The sequence below is a fragment of the Mytilus californianus genome, unplaced genomic scaffold (assembly GCF_021869535.1).
Source record: "Mytilus californianus isolate M0D057914Y unplaced genomic scaffold, xbMytCali1.0.p SCAF_21, whole genome shotgun sequence".
NCBI classification, from domain to species: domain Eukaryota; kingdom Metazoa; phylum Mollusca; class Bivalvia; order Mytilida; family Mytilidae; genus Mytilus; species Mytilus californianus.
The window spans coordinates 5,690,517-5,708,581 of NW_026262670.1; positions in this window are offsets into that span (position 1 = coordinate 5,690,517).

Below are 18,065 nucleotides of genomic sequence, written 5' to 3' on the forward strand. Positions count from 1 at the left end.
AATGGTAAAGAGAATATATAGTTTTATGTTACAGCATACCAAACGGTGAAGGGGTATTTATAGTTTTATGTTACAGCATGCCAAACGGTAATTATGTTACAGCATGCCAAACGGTAGAGGGTATATATAGTTTTATGTTACAGCATACCGAACGGTAAAGGGTATATATAGTTTTTTGTTACAGCATACCAAACGGTAAAGGGTATACATAGTTTTATGTTACAGCATGTCGAACGGTAAAGGGTGTATATAGTTTTATGTTACAGCATACCAAACGGTAAAGGGTATACATAGTTTTTTGTTACAGCATACCAAACGGTAAAGGGTATATATAGTTTTATGTTACAGCATACCAAACGGTAAAGGGTATACATAGTTTTATGTTACAGCATGTCGAACGGTAAAGGGTGTATATAGTTTTATGTTACAGCATACCAAACGGTAAAGGGTATACATAGTTTTATGTTACAGCATCTCGAACGGTAAGGGTGTATTTAGTTATATGTTACAACATGCCAAACGGTAAAGAGTATATATAGTTTTATGTTACAGCATACCAAACGGTAAAGAGAATATATAGTTTTATGTTACAGCATACCAAACGGTGAAGGGGTATTTATAGTTTTATGTTACAGCATGCCAAACGGTAATTATGTTACAGCATGCCAACCGGTAGAGGGTATATATAGTTTTATGTTACAGCATACCGAACGGTAAAGGGTATATATAGTTTTTTGTTACAGCATACCAAACGGTAAAGGGTATACATAGTTTTATGTTACAGCATGTCGAACGGTAAAGGGTGTATAGTTTTATGTTACAGCATACCAAACGGTAAAGGGTATACATAGTTTTTTGTTACAGCATACCAAACGGTAAAGGGTATATATAGTTTTATGTTACAGCATACCAAACGGTAAAGGGTATACATAGTTTTATGTTACAGCATGTCGAACGGTAAAGGGTGTATATAGTTTTATGTTACAGCATACCAAACGGTAAAGGGTATACATAGTTTTATGTTACAGCATGTCGAACGGTAAGGGTGTATTTAGTTATATGTTACAACATGCCAAACGGTAAAGAGTATATATAGTTTTATGTTACAGCATACCAAACGGTAAAGGGTATATATAGTTTTAGGTGTAATACCATTGTAATTTCATTGCAGTAAAACATTTCTGGGTCATAAACATATATCTTGGGTATTTCAAAGCACCATTTTTTTTTTATTTGGGGTTTCTATAGAATATTTTGGAAACTTGAGGTTACATGGTTACTAAAGCTTGTACACAGGTTAAAAAAGGGGGAAAATTTGATTGGTTAACTTCCAGTGATGGTTATTTTCTTATATGCAATGAAATGTTATGTGAAATTTTTTCTATAGTACTGGACAGGATCAAACTTTACTCATGCCAAGTATTTCTTTATTTGAAACAAAGATAAATTCTGCACAATTTTTTGAAAAGTGCAAATTTAACAAAGACTAATAGGGGATAATCAATGGTGGTATTACACCTAATATGGGAAGCTGTACATGCACCTTTGACCTTGTGAGTACTCTCATGTGTTAAAATTTCTTGCTATTTAAGTGAAATATTACTAATAATGAAATATTCTGAGTGGATTGAGTCTCCAAAACACATTTTATGAGAAAATTTCCTTGAAATAGGAACTAACCATGAATATTAGTTGACAGAATAAGCCATACTTAGAGTTTTGGGGAGCTTTTTCTCCTTTTTTCTTATATTCTGCTATAGTAGAAAATTTTTCCTAAGAAATACTTTAATAAATATATAGTTTTAAGTAAATGAAATTATTTTTAAAGCAGTAACAACAAATTATTCACCAAAAGAGAAGCTTTTTATGTCCCTCTCTGGAACGTGGCGTAAATTTAAGTTTTACGTAAGGACTTATGGAAACCTCCTTGGAGACAGTAAACTTTTATACGGATAGTTCGTTCAGCTTGAATACTTCAATTAATCATTTATTATAACATTTCTATCATAAATGAGTGAAAGTTACCCCAAAATTTTTATTTATTGGCCTATAAAGTAGAAATTTTGAGGAAATGAGAGGTATAAATGGACCAAAAGAGACCTTATAAAGAAGACAAAGAGGTCCATTAGTAGTATTTATCATCCTAAAGTCATCTTTTGTATCATATTCAACTGTTTGTAGGCAGATGAGATAAATATTTGATCATTTATTGGTCCACACTATATTCTATCATGATGCGGCTTGGTTTGGATTTTTCGAAGAAATTTAGCTCGAATCGCTGTAGATGTCGTCTTACATTATACTAGATTTTTCTCAAACTATTGAACTGATTATGACAAAACTTGACAGGAATGCTTGAAATAACCAGTATTACAAAGGAAAAAAGTCACATTCAGTTTATTTAACAAAAAAGTCTTCTTTAGGTGTAATACCAGCAAATCATAGTACGTCACATCCGGTTGCATACGAAAATATTCCCTTGAATTTGACAGTTGTAGATAATTGATCCTACATTTCATTGCAGTAAAACATTTCTGGGTCATAAACATATATCTTGGGTATTTCAAAGCACCATTTTTTTTTTATTTGGGGTTTCTATAGAATATTTTGGAAACTTGAGGTTACATGGTTACTAAAGCTTGTACACAGGTTAAAAAAGGGGGAAAATTTGATTGGTTAACTTCCAGTGATGGTTATTTTCTTATATGCAATGAAATGTTATGTGAAATTTTTTCTATAGTACTGGACAGGATCAAACTTTACTCATGTCAAGTATTTCTTTATTTGAAACAAAGATGAATTCTGCACATTTTTTTGAAAAGTGCAAATTTAACAAAGACTAATAGGGGAGAATCAATGGTGGTATTACACCTTTATGTTACAGCATGCCAAACGGTAAAGGGTGTATATAGTTTTATGTTACAGCATGCCAAACGGTAAAGGGTGTTACAGTTTTATGTTACAGCATACCAAACGGTAAAGGGTGTATATAGTTTTATGTTACAGCATGCCAAACGGTAAAGGGTATACATAGTTTTATGCTACAGCATGCCGAACGGTAAAGGGTGTATATAGTTATATGTTACAGCATGCCAAACGGTAAAGAGTATATATAGTTTTATGTTACAGCATACCAAAAGGTGAAGGGGTATTTATAGTTTTATGTTACAGCATGCCAAACGGTAATTATGTTACAGCATGCCAAACGGTAAAGGGTATATATAGTTTTATGTTACAGCATACCGAAAAGTAAAGGGTATATATAGTTTTATGTTACGGCATACCAAACGGTGAAGGATCTATATAGTTTTATGTTACAGCATGCCAAACGGTAAAGGGTGTATATAGTTTTATGTTACAGTATGCCGAACGGTAATTATGTTACAGCATGCCAAACCGTAAAGGGTATACATAGTTTTATGTTACAGCATGCCGAACGGTAAAGGGTGTTTTTGTTTTATGTTACAGCATACCAAACGGTGAAGGATCTATATAGTTTTATGTTACAGCATACCAAACGGTGAAGGATCTATATAGTTTTATGTTACAGCATGCCGAACGGTAATTATGTTACAGCATGCCAAACGGTAAAGGGTATACACAGTTTTATGTTACAGCATGCCGAACGGTAAAGGGTGTATATAGTTTTATGTTACAGCATGCCGAACGGTAATTATGTTACAGCATGCCAAACGGTAAAGGGTATACATAGTTTTATGTTACAGCATGCCGAACGGTAAAGGGTGTATATAGTTTTATGTTACAGCATGTCGAACGGTAAAGGGTGTATATAGTTTTATGTTACAGCATACCAAACGGTAAAGGGTATACATAGTTTTATGTTACAGCATGTCGAACGGTAAAGGGTGTATTTAGTTATATGTTACAACATGCCAAACGGTAAAGAGTATATATAGTTTTATGTTACAGCATACCAAACGGTAAAGGGTGTATATAGTTTTATGTTACAGCAACCAAAACGGTGAAGGGTATACATAGTTTGTTGTTACAGCATGCCAAACGGTAAAGAGTATATATAGTTTCATGTTACAGCATACCAAACGGTGAAGGGGTATATATAGTTTTATGTTACAGCAACCAAAACGGTGAAGGGTATACATAGTTTTATGTTACAGCATGCCGAACGGTAAAGGGTGTATATAGTTTTATGTTACAGCATACCAAACGGTAAAGGGTTTATATAGTTTTACGTTACAGCATGCCAAACGGTAAAGGGTATACATAGTTTTATGTTACAGCATGCCGAACAGTCAAGGGTGTATATAGTTATATGTTACAACATGCCAGACGGTAAAGGTTATATATAGTTTTATGTTACAACATACAAACCGGTGAAGGGGTATATATAGTTTTATGTTACAGCATACCAAACGGTAAAGGGGTATATATTATAAGTTATATGGTTCGCTACTGACCCCCTACGGGTCCATAGAGGGTTAGTAAAATCCATAGGGGGTGAGACCGAAGACCGAATATCCTATGAATTTTACGCACCCTCTATGGTCCGTAGGGGGTCAGTAGCGAACCGTATAACGAATTTATCATATACATTGTACTTGTAGAAAATAATGGTATAATTGTACCCCTTGATAAAACTAATCTATACATATATTTATTCAATAAATTTGAAGAATTGTCTTAGCCGTGTGATATGACTTTTGTTATCAACTGCTTCCGGTATATATCAACTGTTTCCGGTTTATATCAACTGCTTCCGGTTATTATCGCATGCCTTTCTTTAACGTAATCGCAAAGCATTTCGTCGTCATTCTTCAAATTACGGAAAACCTCAGTGGTACATTTAAGTGAAAAAAAAACATAGCTAAGTAGAATTACAGAAGGAATATTAGGAAACAGGAAAATATATTATTAAAAAACGCAAAACAAATAATACAATAAATGAATTTTATAAAGTTTTAAAAAAGTTTTCATGTCTGTATGGCTTCTGCTGAAGTATATGATAAAAAGAACATAACATGTCATTTTTCATATCAGACCCCTTATCAGCCCATGGTCAAAATCATCCCTCGAGCCTGTCGGCTCTCGGGCTGATATCATGACTTAGGGCTGATAAGGGGTCTGATATGAAAAATGCCATGTTATAATCTATATTTATCGCATGCGGTACTTTTTCTGATGCGTTTTGTAGAAAAAAAACAATGAAACACAACAACATTAATAGATGACGTCACCATTAACAATAGACGTGACGTAATGAACCTTCTATGAAATTTACTAACCCCCTACGGATCCATAGGGGGTCACCACGTGACGGCGTTAAACCAATCACAACGTCATAATTTACCCGCGGTGCGATAAAGTTTTATGTTACAGCATGCCAAACGGTAAAGGGTATATATAGTTTTATGTTACCGCATGCCAAACGGTAAATGGGTATATATAGTTTTATGTTACAGCATGCCAAATGGTAAAGGGTATACATAGTTTTTTGTTACAGCATGCCGAACGGTAAAGGGTATATATAGTTTTATGTTACAGCATGCCAAACGGTAAAGGGGTATATATAGTTTTATGTTATAGCCACCAAAACGGTGAAGGGTATACATAGTTTTTTGTTACAGCATGCCAAACGGTAAAGGGTAAATATAGTTTTATGTTACAGCATGCCAAACGGTAAAGGGTAAATATAGTTTTATGTTACAGCATACCAAACGGTAAAGGGGTATATATAGTTTTATGTTACAGCAACCAAAACGGTGAAGGGTATATATAGTTTTTTGTTACAGCATGCCGAACGGTGAAGGGTATATATAGTTTTTTGTTACAGCATGCCGAACGGTGAAGGGTAAACATAGCTTTATGTTACAGCAACCAAAATGGTGAAGGGGTATACTATAAGTTATCTACGTTCATATCCGTAGATATGGATATTTTAACACACTGAAGTATCCAAGTACACCCTGAGGCGAAGACAAAGTGTGTACAGGGTACTGAAGGTTGTTAAAATATCCATATCTACGGATATGAACGTAGATAACGAATTTATCCCCGGTCTAAGTCCAAATCTGTCGATTTTTAGAGAAATTCGACAACAAAGTGTAACGTGAAAGCAACGTTTTTTTCATTTTCTAAAAATCTTTTACTGAAATTTGGGAATTTGACATATCTTTTACGGGGTGTAGGGTACTACTACCTTTGGAAGAACCCTACAGGTAGTCAAATATAAGACGTTTTTAATACGGAGACAGAGAAACTGGAGTGGGTCGAATTTGGCGCTCAATGTTGTGAGAGTTACATCATAGACGGTGTGACGTCAACGTGAGTCATTTGCATAGCTAGGTCAGTAGTCCAATTCATAGACAATGTGGCAGCAAAGTGATGCATTTACTAAAATGAGTGCAAATGATCGACAAAATAAGATAACATCGTTAGTGGATTAAATATTTAATAACAGACATCATGAATAATCTACAGAATTCTATATTTCACAAGGATCAACCATGGAACTAAGGAAAACGCACGTGACGTCCCCCGGGGTAATGGATAGCAACGTCTGGGTATATGGATTAGCAACACCCAGGGGCTATGGGTTTTGTAACGACGTGCGTTATCCAATCAAAATCCTAAAATATACTAAGCCGGGGATAAAAAGCTTTATGGTACAGAAAACCAAACGGAAAAGGGAACAATTAATAGCTTTTCAAAAAAGCTTGTCGGGTTTTAGCTTATTATGTTGAAAATTGTTGTTTTTTGCTTTGTATTTTCATCCATTCAGAATATTGCTCTTCATATAAATTGTAATGGGGTGATTAAAAGTGGAATAGAGGAAAGGCCAATATAGTGTTGTAAGGGTTACAATTTTAATTTTGTGCTTTGTCATCTTTTACTCCAGGAAAGGGCTTAATTTCTATTTTTTTTTTAAATCAATTATTCAGCAGACACGTCATTATTTACTCTCTGAAAAGTGTGATCAAGATCTTTCATTAACGATAAACAACTCACAAACATTTTAGATCCCAATGAATCTTTTATTATACCGGAAATTGTGCCTATATCCTACTTAAGGAGGTTCCAGGAGCGTAAAAGGGTACATGTACATAGTTACTGCGGGAAAATGTTTAAAGAGTAAATCGGTTTAAAGTACGTTCTAAAAAAAACCGAATTGGCATATTTGTTCCATTCTCTTGTTGTTCGCAGTACGAAGGAATGATAATATACGTCTCTCTTTACTCTAGCTTGTCTGAGTTTGTGGTTGTCTCTGGTCCTACTGTAAACTGATGTGTTGTACTTGGATGTATCAATGACAAAAAACTGTTGTTGTGTCTTATAACACAGAACAATACTTTGTTTCCATCGTCTGTACTGGAGGGATTTCCATGGAAGTTGGTCCAGTAATTTAGTTACGCATCCTAGAGAGTTGTCCTGGTAGCAGCTACGGACAAAGCGAGCTGCTCGTCTCGGTACTTGCTCTCTATCTCGCGTGATAGTTATTTGGTGCGGGTACCATACTGGAGAAGCATATTCTAGGGTACGTTATACAGGTTGCACTTTGCAAATACAGCTGTTTCTCAAACCACGCCTCTTTTGGGGAGATATATAATATTCACAGATATTTCGATTTGTTTACTTACTGGTTCCCAGATATGATCTCTATGTTTCATCTCATAGAGACATAACTTGGGAATGTTACCAGTATAAAAACATATTGTTGCGGTGAAAATTGAATTTTGAAGTAGGCACAAAGTGAAGGTAGGGGTAGTACAGAATTTTAGTATAAGTTTAAACTCTAACAAGTTCGGGGCATATAAATGTTAAAAATATGCCGCACAGCCCTATGTTTTGACCTTTGAATTAAATAGTAGTGCATATCAACTTTCCATTCTAAGATATAATTTTTAACGAAACTTCATGGTAAAAGTGGCACAGTTTTAGCCGAAAAGGGAGTTCCTATGGGAAATTGTATTGTCTATATTTACAGAAATGCAACTTACAAGGGTGGAGTATAATGGTCTCCTTGTTAGTCATTTTCTTAGCTTTGAATCAATCCGATGAGTCGACCCCTTTTCAATTGGATTTTACAGTTAGTTCTTACATATTAGAAAAGAAAGGATATTGGGTATCTATTCAGGACACAAAATCAGTACAAAAACCACATGAATAGCAAAAACACATTAAGCAATGGAACAGCGCTTTTAATGTTGTATGTTGCGGTTTAACACCATTGTCCTAGGTAAGGGGTGGGTTGGGCATCCGAAAACATGGTTATCCCCGCCAAGTTCGCTGTGTGCCTGTACCAAAATCATGAGCATGAATTTCATTGGTTGTCGTTTGTTGCTGTGACTTACATCTGCTTTTCGTTATAATTGTTTTGTACCAAACTAATAACATGGCGTTGGTTATGTCTTTTGAACTTTTTTTTACATTTGTCATGTCGGATCCTTTTATAGCTTGCAATGCAGTATGAGTATTTCTCAATGGTAAATGCTGTAGGGTAACGTATATGTGCTAACATCTATGTCATTTTATCTCTGGTAATCATTGGTTATCATACCATATCTTCTTATTTTTATGTTATAAATATCTGACTGGCTAATGTTCTGGACCGTTGCTTAGCATATACTAAAACTATGGTTTTGAACATTTGCCAGCACTATTCACATGATTTGATCACAGTTCAACTATATACCATTTGTTGTTAGAACATTAAAATACAAACATGTACACGAAACTGTAATTATTGTTTTCTCCGATGTTAGCAAACGGAGTTCGTTCCTGTTCACTGCCTTAAGGTCTCCTTAATTTGTTTATTATTTTGGCGATTTAAGGGATATTTGTGTTAATTGCATATTTTGAAAGTCTTTGAAAAATTATCCACAATTATTTTTTTTAAATTTAGGCTTGAAAGACATGTATCCATTGAAGAAACCCGAGTGTTGATCTGATTTAGCTTAGTTGTTAATTTGGTTGCTGTCTTATTTATGATACCCTACATCTCCTCTTATTTACACAAATGTTTCTGGCAATGCTTTAAATATTGTTACATACATGTATACTTGCTTTCAAAAAGGATCTTTACTGACGCTTATGTGTATAAAATACCCCTTCCAAAAAAAAATACCTGTATTAAACGTATGAAGTCTTATTATTATCCCTTTAGAAAGTTGACATTAGAAGTAGACCGTTTTGTCATTAGAACTTTACTGTACCTAGTCCGAATAGCTAAAACGTCTTGAAAGGCTATTTTGTTGTTTTGCTGTGATGCCATGCAGCGCAAAAACTAGACGTCTTTTAATCACTAGGACTACGTTCCTGCGGCTCTTTTCACAAAAATAACTTAAGAGTGAAAATACTCGTAAGTCATACACATCTCAGTATAACTTACGATCAATTTTAATCGTAAGATGTTTTGTGAAAAGAGTCGCTGTACCGTGATGCGGACGTTGGCGTGGTAAGGAATTAGACACATGTTTACATCAACCCACCTTTCCACTATACCGGTATAAATGAACATTAGAATTAATCGAAAATAAAAATTAAGACATTTGAAGATACCTGTTTTCACATTTTTTTGATATACTTTTGAATTATATCAGTTAATAGATACTCATCTTAAATTTTTGTTAAACTACAGACAGAAGCACACACGATCCTTCCTGTATACGTTTATGAACATTTGTAATAACGACAGTTTGTTTCTTGATATAGCGTAACTTAGTTAAATCAGCACGTGTGCATTTTATACATTACAAAATCGCTAATGCTTCGGCTATTTATAGATAAGCGTGTACAATTATTATCCTGTATATATACATAACGATACGCACGAGTGATAACTAATACACATCAACACGGTAATTATGAATACGAAAGTTAAAATAGTATTAATATCTGATGCAAACACAATTGAATGATAAAGACAGAACAAAATTTAATTAATTTGAATCACGTACGTTGGCGTTTGATCTTGTGGCATTGAAATATCGTCTCAACATTTCACATTCAACTTGAATGAACACTTCACTGTCATTTTCATAACCTACTATCATAATTTCTTTCCAGCCTCACTTACGGATACGCTCGCATATAATATACTGACCGAATTTAGAAACGCAACACTAGATTATTCTTTTTATTTTCAATTTTCAAATATGCAATTTTTGTTAAACAAATGTACGAACATAAATTTCATTCATTTCTTCATTGTCTAGAAAAATTTTACAGTTCGAAAGTTGAGTTGATTACGTCATTTTTTATGTTCAAATCAAGTGGTATGCACTGAAACCCTGGTTTTTCCCATTACCAATAGATGTGTTACCGTAGAAGGCAATGACTGCCTGTAACCAAAGCCAAAATGATTGTCTGAAAGGTGAACCAATTCTGTTGGACATGTTTTTAGTTCAGTTTTGTACTTTCTGATTTTGCCTTTGTCCCACCCATTACAGTGTGTTTTGGCAATAATGCGCTTTAAACTTTAGGGCTTTAAATGTTTTTCTGCAGTCGATTCATTGGCATTTCAGTTTATAGGAAACATTTTTGGCATGAATCTGTCTGCCATGGCATTTGGCGATTTGATAAGCAGTTGACGTTGCACGGGGGGGGGGGGGGGGGGTCTCAACATGTACAGTTGTGCAGCTGGGATTTAAAAAACACCCCCAATTCATATATTGAATAATTGTGAAATCCCTACCTATACATATATTTCACAGCGAAATCATAACCCATTCATATATTTATCAGCTCAAATAGTACCTATATGTGTCCATAAGTTTCAGCAGCTGTGGAAATTTTAATGAGAAAGAGTTTAGGAAATTCAGTGAAGATCGTTGCACAACAAACTGAAAAATTATGACCCATTGATATATCACAATTATTCAATTACTACCTATTGATATATTTCCTCGGTAAAATTGCACCCCATTGATATATTTGACGTATCAAAAAAGGGACCCATTCCAGCGGCACATAAGTATATACCTTCATATAGGAAGAGACCCCCCCCCCCCCGTGTGACGTTGCAGCCGTAAACATGTCTTGAAAATGACGTTGCGTAATCAAGTTCTTTTGACGTGACGTAGTCACTTCACATCGATGGTCATCAACAAATCCCGTCTACCTGTATCGTTGTTGGAGATAAAGTAACTTAGTAAGACGAGTTTCTGACGTCAAATTGTTTGGTAACAGCACGTTCACGTTTTCCAGTCTGCAATATTCTTATAGGCTAATTCAGATTTTCGTTGCTCAGTCTCGGCAATATGGAGATGCAACATTTGTTAACTGATTTAAGTGTGGGTATGGATTGATAGAACTGTTTCACGAAGAAAACAACATTAAAAAAATCATTTATGGGTTTCAAATTTCGCTTTTAGAAATTCGTGCGACTTCAATAATCCGGTATGTTCAATAACCTCAGGTAAGTCAGATATTGAATTTTTAGAAACAGAAAAAGTATGATAAGCATGAATAGCAGTTATTTGAGCAGATTGTTACCCCTCGAAAAGACATTGTCAACCTTGGCTTCGCCTCAGTTGACAATGTTTTCTCGGGGTAACAATCTGCTCTATCACCCTCTCAGCTATGTGTTATTTATATAATGTTACAGCAAGCCAAACGGCGAAGAGGTATAGTAGCTTTATGTGACAGCAAACGAAACGATGAAGAGGCATATATAAACTTAACGTTACAGCAAATCAAAAGGTGAAAGGAAAACATGGCTTTATATTACAGCAGGAAACCATACGGTAAAAGAAATACATAGCTTTATGTGACAGCAAACCAAACGGTGAAATGTATAGATAGCTTTTTGTTACAGCAAGCCAAACGGTGAAATGTATACATAGTTTAATAGCTTTATGTTTCAGTAAGCCAAACATTGACGTGGTACGCTTAGTTTTATGTCACAACAAGCCAAACACAGAAATGGTGTACATAGCCTTTTGTTTTAGCAATCCAAAAATTGACATGGTAAACACAAAATCTTATGTTTCAGCAAGCCAAAAATTGACGTTGTACACATTGATTTATGTTTCAGCTAGCCGAACATTGACGTGGAAACAGTCGGACAATAGTGTGTGAACTCTTAATGGAGTGAAAGCAAGTGCGGTGACAGAGTAAATATAACCTGCTATGTCACCCGTTAAACGATCCGCAAATGTCTAAGCTAGGCGTTAGTACCTCTTACTATGTCGACCGTCACACCATTCCCAACTATCAAAGCTAGGAGTAAATACATCCTGCTATGTCATCCATCAAACGATTCTAAAGTATCAAAGCTAAGAATAAGTACCCCTTCTATGTCATCTGTCAACGATTCCAAAATACCGGTATCAAACTCAGGAGTCAGTACCTCCTCCTAGGTCAACCGTCAAACGATAATATATGTCAAACCTATGAGTAAATACCTCCTGCTATGTTAACCTTGAAACGATTCCCAAGTGTCAAAGCTAGGAGTAAAAATCCGTTTTATGTCAACCGTCAAACAATTTCCAAGTGTTTAACCCAGGAGAAATTACCCCCTGCTATGTCATCCGTCAGACGATTAGCAAGCGTCAAATCTACCAGTTTATATAAACAAAGGAGAAAACACTCTAATATGTCAACCGTAAAACGATTCAAAAGAGTCAAACCTTAAAATGAATACCTCCTGCTTTGTCAAACAATTGCCAACTGTCAACGTTAGGAGTACAAACCTCCTGCTAGCCTATGTAAACCGTCAAACGATTGCCTACTGTCAACGTTAGGAGTAAAAACCTCCTGCTATGTGAAACGTCAAACGATTCCCAAGTGTCAACATTAGGAGTACAAACCTCCTGCTATGTAAACCGTCAAACGATTACCAAGTGTCAACATTAGGAGTACAAACCTCCTGCTATGTAAACCGTCAAACGATTACCAAGTGTCAACATTAGGTGTAAAAACCTCCTGCTATGTGAACCGTCAAACGATTCCTCATTGTTTAACCTAGGGGTTTAATATCCCTGATATGTCAACCTTCGAACGATTCCCAAGTGTCGAATATATTCTGCAATGTCCACTCATAAAGTTAACGATTACCAAGCTTCCATGCATCAAACGTAATACGTCATGCATTTTGGCCCCGCTTTCCAAATTACGTGCCGATTGTTTTTTTCTGCTTCACCCAGTTGGTATCTGCACGTTTTTTTTTATTTCGGTTAAAATAGACGAAAGGGGAGGTTTGTACTCCAGTAAAAATGGTTTAACCCCACACTTTTGTTTTGTGTTTGTACCAAATTAGCCTTTCTGGACCATGTGTAGTTCGTTGCTGTATGCAACTATTTTTTCCGAGGAGTGGTTCGTTTGTTGTTGATGTTGGTCTTTTGAATCTTACAACAATTTTTTATAATTCATGTTATCCTTTAAAGGATGTTTGCTCTGTTTGTTTTAAAATTTTGCTAGATATTTGGAATCCTCTTGTTTTATCCATGTAGCGCCTTTAAAAGTTTGCCCGCTAACACATATTTTTATTTTCATAATTTTATTACATATAGTTTAAAAAGTCATATTTAAAAATCTTATAAAATCCTTGTTATGTTTTCATAGTTTTTGAAAGAAAAAAGGTGCCAATGTTAAATGTATGAAAAATCAAGAGAAAATCATTTCCCGCCAAATTTTCGATGGCTTATACATGTATCTCAAAAACAAGCAAACGGACCCTTCATTTTTTTTCTGCTTTTTTAGTTCCTTTATTTATATACTATCAATTTATGATAGTCATTTAAAAAGCTTGTTGTTTTTGATACGATTGCAAAATGTCGACGCTAGTTATATAACAAAATCGAAAAAAAATAACAGATTATTAATAACTTTTTGTCGTGGACAAAAATCACTTCACGCCATGCGGTCATTAGTTTGTTAATCGGAGTTCACAAGGGAGAAAATCAGTATTTACCATTAGTGTCATCATGACAATTGTTTCTTCCTAATCAGGTAATTGGTTAGATTTTGTTTAAGGTGATAGATTTTTTATTCCCTTGATAATTTTTTTTTATGGTCTTTATCACATTACGATAAAAAGTAATCTTACAATGTGCAACATGCTATCATATAGAATGTGTAAATTGAATCTATTCTATTGCTAATTCTTAATGTGTCTATGGTTTTTTTTTATTCAAGTCCACACATTTATTACACGGAAAACAGAAGTTTTCCTATTTTTCGGTATATAAGCGATTTCTTTTTTTCTATGTGAACGGTATTTTCATTAAAAAAATAATGTACACGTCAAAATGTTCAAAAGTAGTTATATATATTTATAGGACTCTGAACCACGATGGTACTCTGAACCGCGATGGTCACTTTGAAGTGCGATGGTGGCAGTGTGACTCTGTCTTGTTGATAGCTACGCCGATTTGCGTTGGTGGTAACGCTGAAGTGCAATGGATTACATAAACTATATTTTTAATGTATTTCATGTTCACATGTCGATATAGACATCAATTTGTTTGTTATAGCAAATATTCGGTTTTTAAGTACTAGTAAATCATCGAAAGATGGCAGCAAAATTGAATAGGACGATCCCTCATTTAGTATTAAAGATACATAATATGAAATATACTCTTTTATTTCAAATGTTGCAAACACCATTTAAAACAATGTACATTAAAAGTATAAAAGGTATAGATGAAACTATAATATTAGCAGGTTACTTACGGTTGATATCAAATCCGTATACGAATATCACATAATCTGAAATTAGGTTACTAGTTTTGCAGAAGGATAATTCTTTTACCGATTCTTTTCTTCCAACTAGATAGTAGATTTATAACTATGAATCACGCGTCATTTAGACCATCGCACTTCAGCGTGACCATCGCACTTCAGCGTCCCCATCGCACATCGGGGTCCTACATATTTAAAAATGAAGTCTGACATTTAACAATCTTTAAGGCAGGTAAAGAATGGTCATTAATTATTATACACATTTTATGGAACGCCATGACTGTCTCCTGATGTTGATTGTTTAATATGTTCGGTGCTTTATGCATTACGTTCAGTAGTATTTATATTTTGTTCAGTAGTTTTCATATTATGTTCAGTAGTTTTGACATTATGTTCGGTGCTTTGGTTATTATGTTCAGTAGTTTCATTGTTATATGCAGTGGTATTTAAATTATGTTCGGTACTTCTGACGTTATATTCAGTGCATTTTTCCTTATGTTCTGTAGATTCAATATTATTTGCAGTACAATTATGTATTACCTTCAGTGTTCCCGGTTTCTTTATATTCGGTGGATTATTCATTATGTTCAGTAAAAGCTTCAGTATTATACTCGGTTCAATTAACTATATGTTCAGTAGTTGTATCATTATGATGATGCAGTGAAAGTCGGGAAATCAATAACGGAAATTTTCAGAAAAAAACGAACGCGGATATTTCCGACGGACGTTTTCTTCATGGACACTTTAGATCAGGAATGAAAATGGAAGAAATGGAAGCAGTATTAAATTGGTTTGGTTTACGTTGACACGTTGGCAATTTTCACAAGGAAAAAAAATACTCCTGACTTAATTTGTAAGATGTCATGAATGATTGATTGTTTGTTGTTTTCTGAACGTACAGTGGCAAATATTTCACGCATATTTACATGTATGACAGAGAGAAGAATTTTTAAACAAGAAATAAGAAGTTGCATGCGTTGTCGTTGATACACCATGACAATAGAGAGACGAAAAAAATACAAACAGCAAAAAATAAAAAATAATATAAAAACATATTCTATAGCTTTTGTATTCCTAGTAGGTAATCCTTTTTGTTGGTTGGTTGTAGCATATTTATCTCATGCACCGACTTTTAAGAGACCACGAAAAATCTCCTTGCAGATACTCCTATAGTATTCTGCATCCTACCCCGTTAATAGGCGCTTAAATATCAGATATTTATTTGAAATAACCCAAGATAAATGAGGTTGTGGATGAGGTTTACAGAATAGAGAAAGTTGATTCATAAATATGACCATATCAATGATAATTCATGGTAACACGGATTAGCCTCGAACCTGTATCTGGATATTGTCAATCTATTCCTCTTCATTCTGGCTATCGTTGGTGGATCTAGAGACTAAATCTAGAAATATGTTTTTAAACGTTCTGTTCAAGAACAGATATTAAGTTATTGGTTTGGGTAGTTTCTAGTCTCTTATTTAACAAAAGGGGTCATGTTTTATGCATTACTTTAAAATAATAAGAACCATAACTGCAGAAATGGTGAAAATTTGCACATAATTAAAGTTTTGCACTTTGTATTTTGATATTCATAACCTGTCTAATAGACAGTTTATGGTAATCATATTTACACTTAGACCTAGTTAATTTTTGTGTATACAGCTTGAATTTGGAAGATTAAAAATCTTAATAAATGATTTTAAAATGACAATCATACTGATACTCAATGTTCATTGTTTGTTGCACTTTGTACAATATTTCATTCTATACCCTTGCATACCAGCATAAATTTCAATGTAGCTCTTTGAATGTATGAAATTTATGACTAGTTGTTTTCTGGTTTTTCTGCTATTGCAGAGCTTTTTGCTGTCATTTTTGTCTGAACTCTATCACGAACTGTTTTATCATTGTTGTGATAATTTCTGACACAATGCAGGAAAAGAATGTCAGATTATCTTTGTCTGCAATATTGGACGAAATAGTACGTCAAGATTTGTTAACTCATGCAAGATCGTGATTTTCGAGGAAAATATCGATTGTACATAATTTGCATGGTAACATCAATCAACCAGTTCTGATTACGACCAGTTCAACATTTCATTCCATATCAATAATAAATTCGGTATGCAGAAAAAGTTTAGTTATTCTGTTAATCATTTAATTCTGTAATCACTTTTTTTTTTTATCTTTTTCCAAAGTTTTAAACATTTTTTTAAAGCACCCCTTTATTCTCTATTCTTTATTTTTTGCCCACCTTCTCTTTTTTGGGGATAGGGGCATTATTCTCTATTCTGTAAACCTCAACCACAACCTCATATATCTTGGGTTATTTCAAATAAATATCTGATATTTAAGCGCCTATTAGAGGGGTAGGATGCAGAATACAATAAGAATACCCAGAAGGAGATATTTGGTGGTCTCTTAAAAGTCGGTAAGTCGGTGCATGTCGGTGCATGAGATTAATATGCTACAACCAACCAACACAAAGGGTTACCTTCTAGGAATACAAAAGCTATAGAATATGTTTTTATATTATTTTTTTATTTGCTGTTTGTCTTTTTGTCGTCTCTCTATGGTCATGGTGTATCAACGACAACGCATGCAACTTCTTATTTTTTGTTGAAAAATTCTTCTCGCCGTCATAAATATGCGTGAAATATTTGCCACTATACGTTCAGAAAACAACAATCAATCAATCAATCATGACATTTTACAAATTAAGTCAGGAGTAATTTTTTCCTTGTGAAAATTGCCAACGTGGGAACGTAAACCAAACCTTTTTAATACTGCTTCCATTTCGTCCATTTCTTCCATTTTCATTCCATCCCGTAAAAGTGTCCATGAAGAAAACGTCCGTCAAAAATGTCCGCGTTCGTTTTTTTCCGACAATTTCCGTTATTGATTTCCCAATTTTTACTGCATCATCATAATGATACAACTACTGAACATATAGTTCATTGAACCGAGTATAGTACTGATGCTTTTACTGAACATAATGAATAATCCACCGAATATAAAGAAACCGGGACCACTGAAGGTAATACATAATTGTACTGCAAATAATATTGAATCTACTGAACATAATGTCGAAAGTACTGAACATAATGCAAAATGCACTGAATATAACGTCAGAAGTACCAAACATAATTTAAATACCACTGCATATAATAATGAAACTATTGAACATAATAACCAAAGCACCGAACATAATGTCAAATCTACTGAACATAATGTAAAAACTACTGAACAGAATATGAAAACTACTGAACATAATGTCAATACTACTGAACATAATGCATAAAGCACGGCTAAGTTTTGCATTTAGGTCAAGATCGAAACAAACTGCGAGTCAAAGAGGAATGATTTACTATTAGTGCGCACATCTTGGATAGTAACGAATGTCC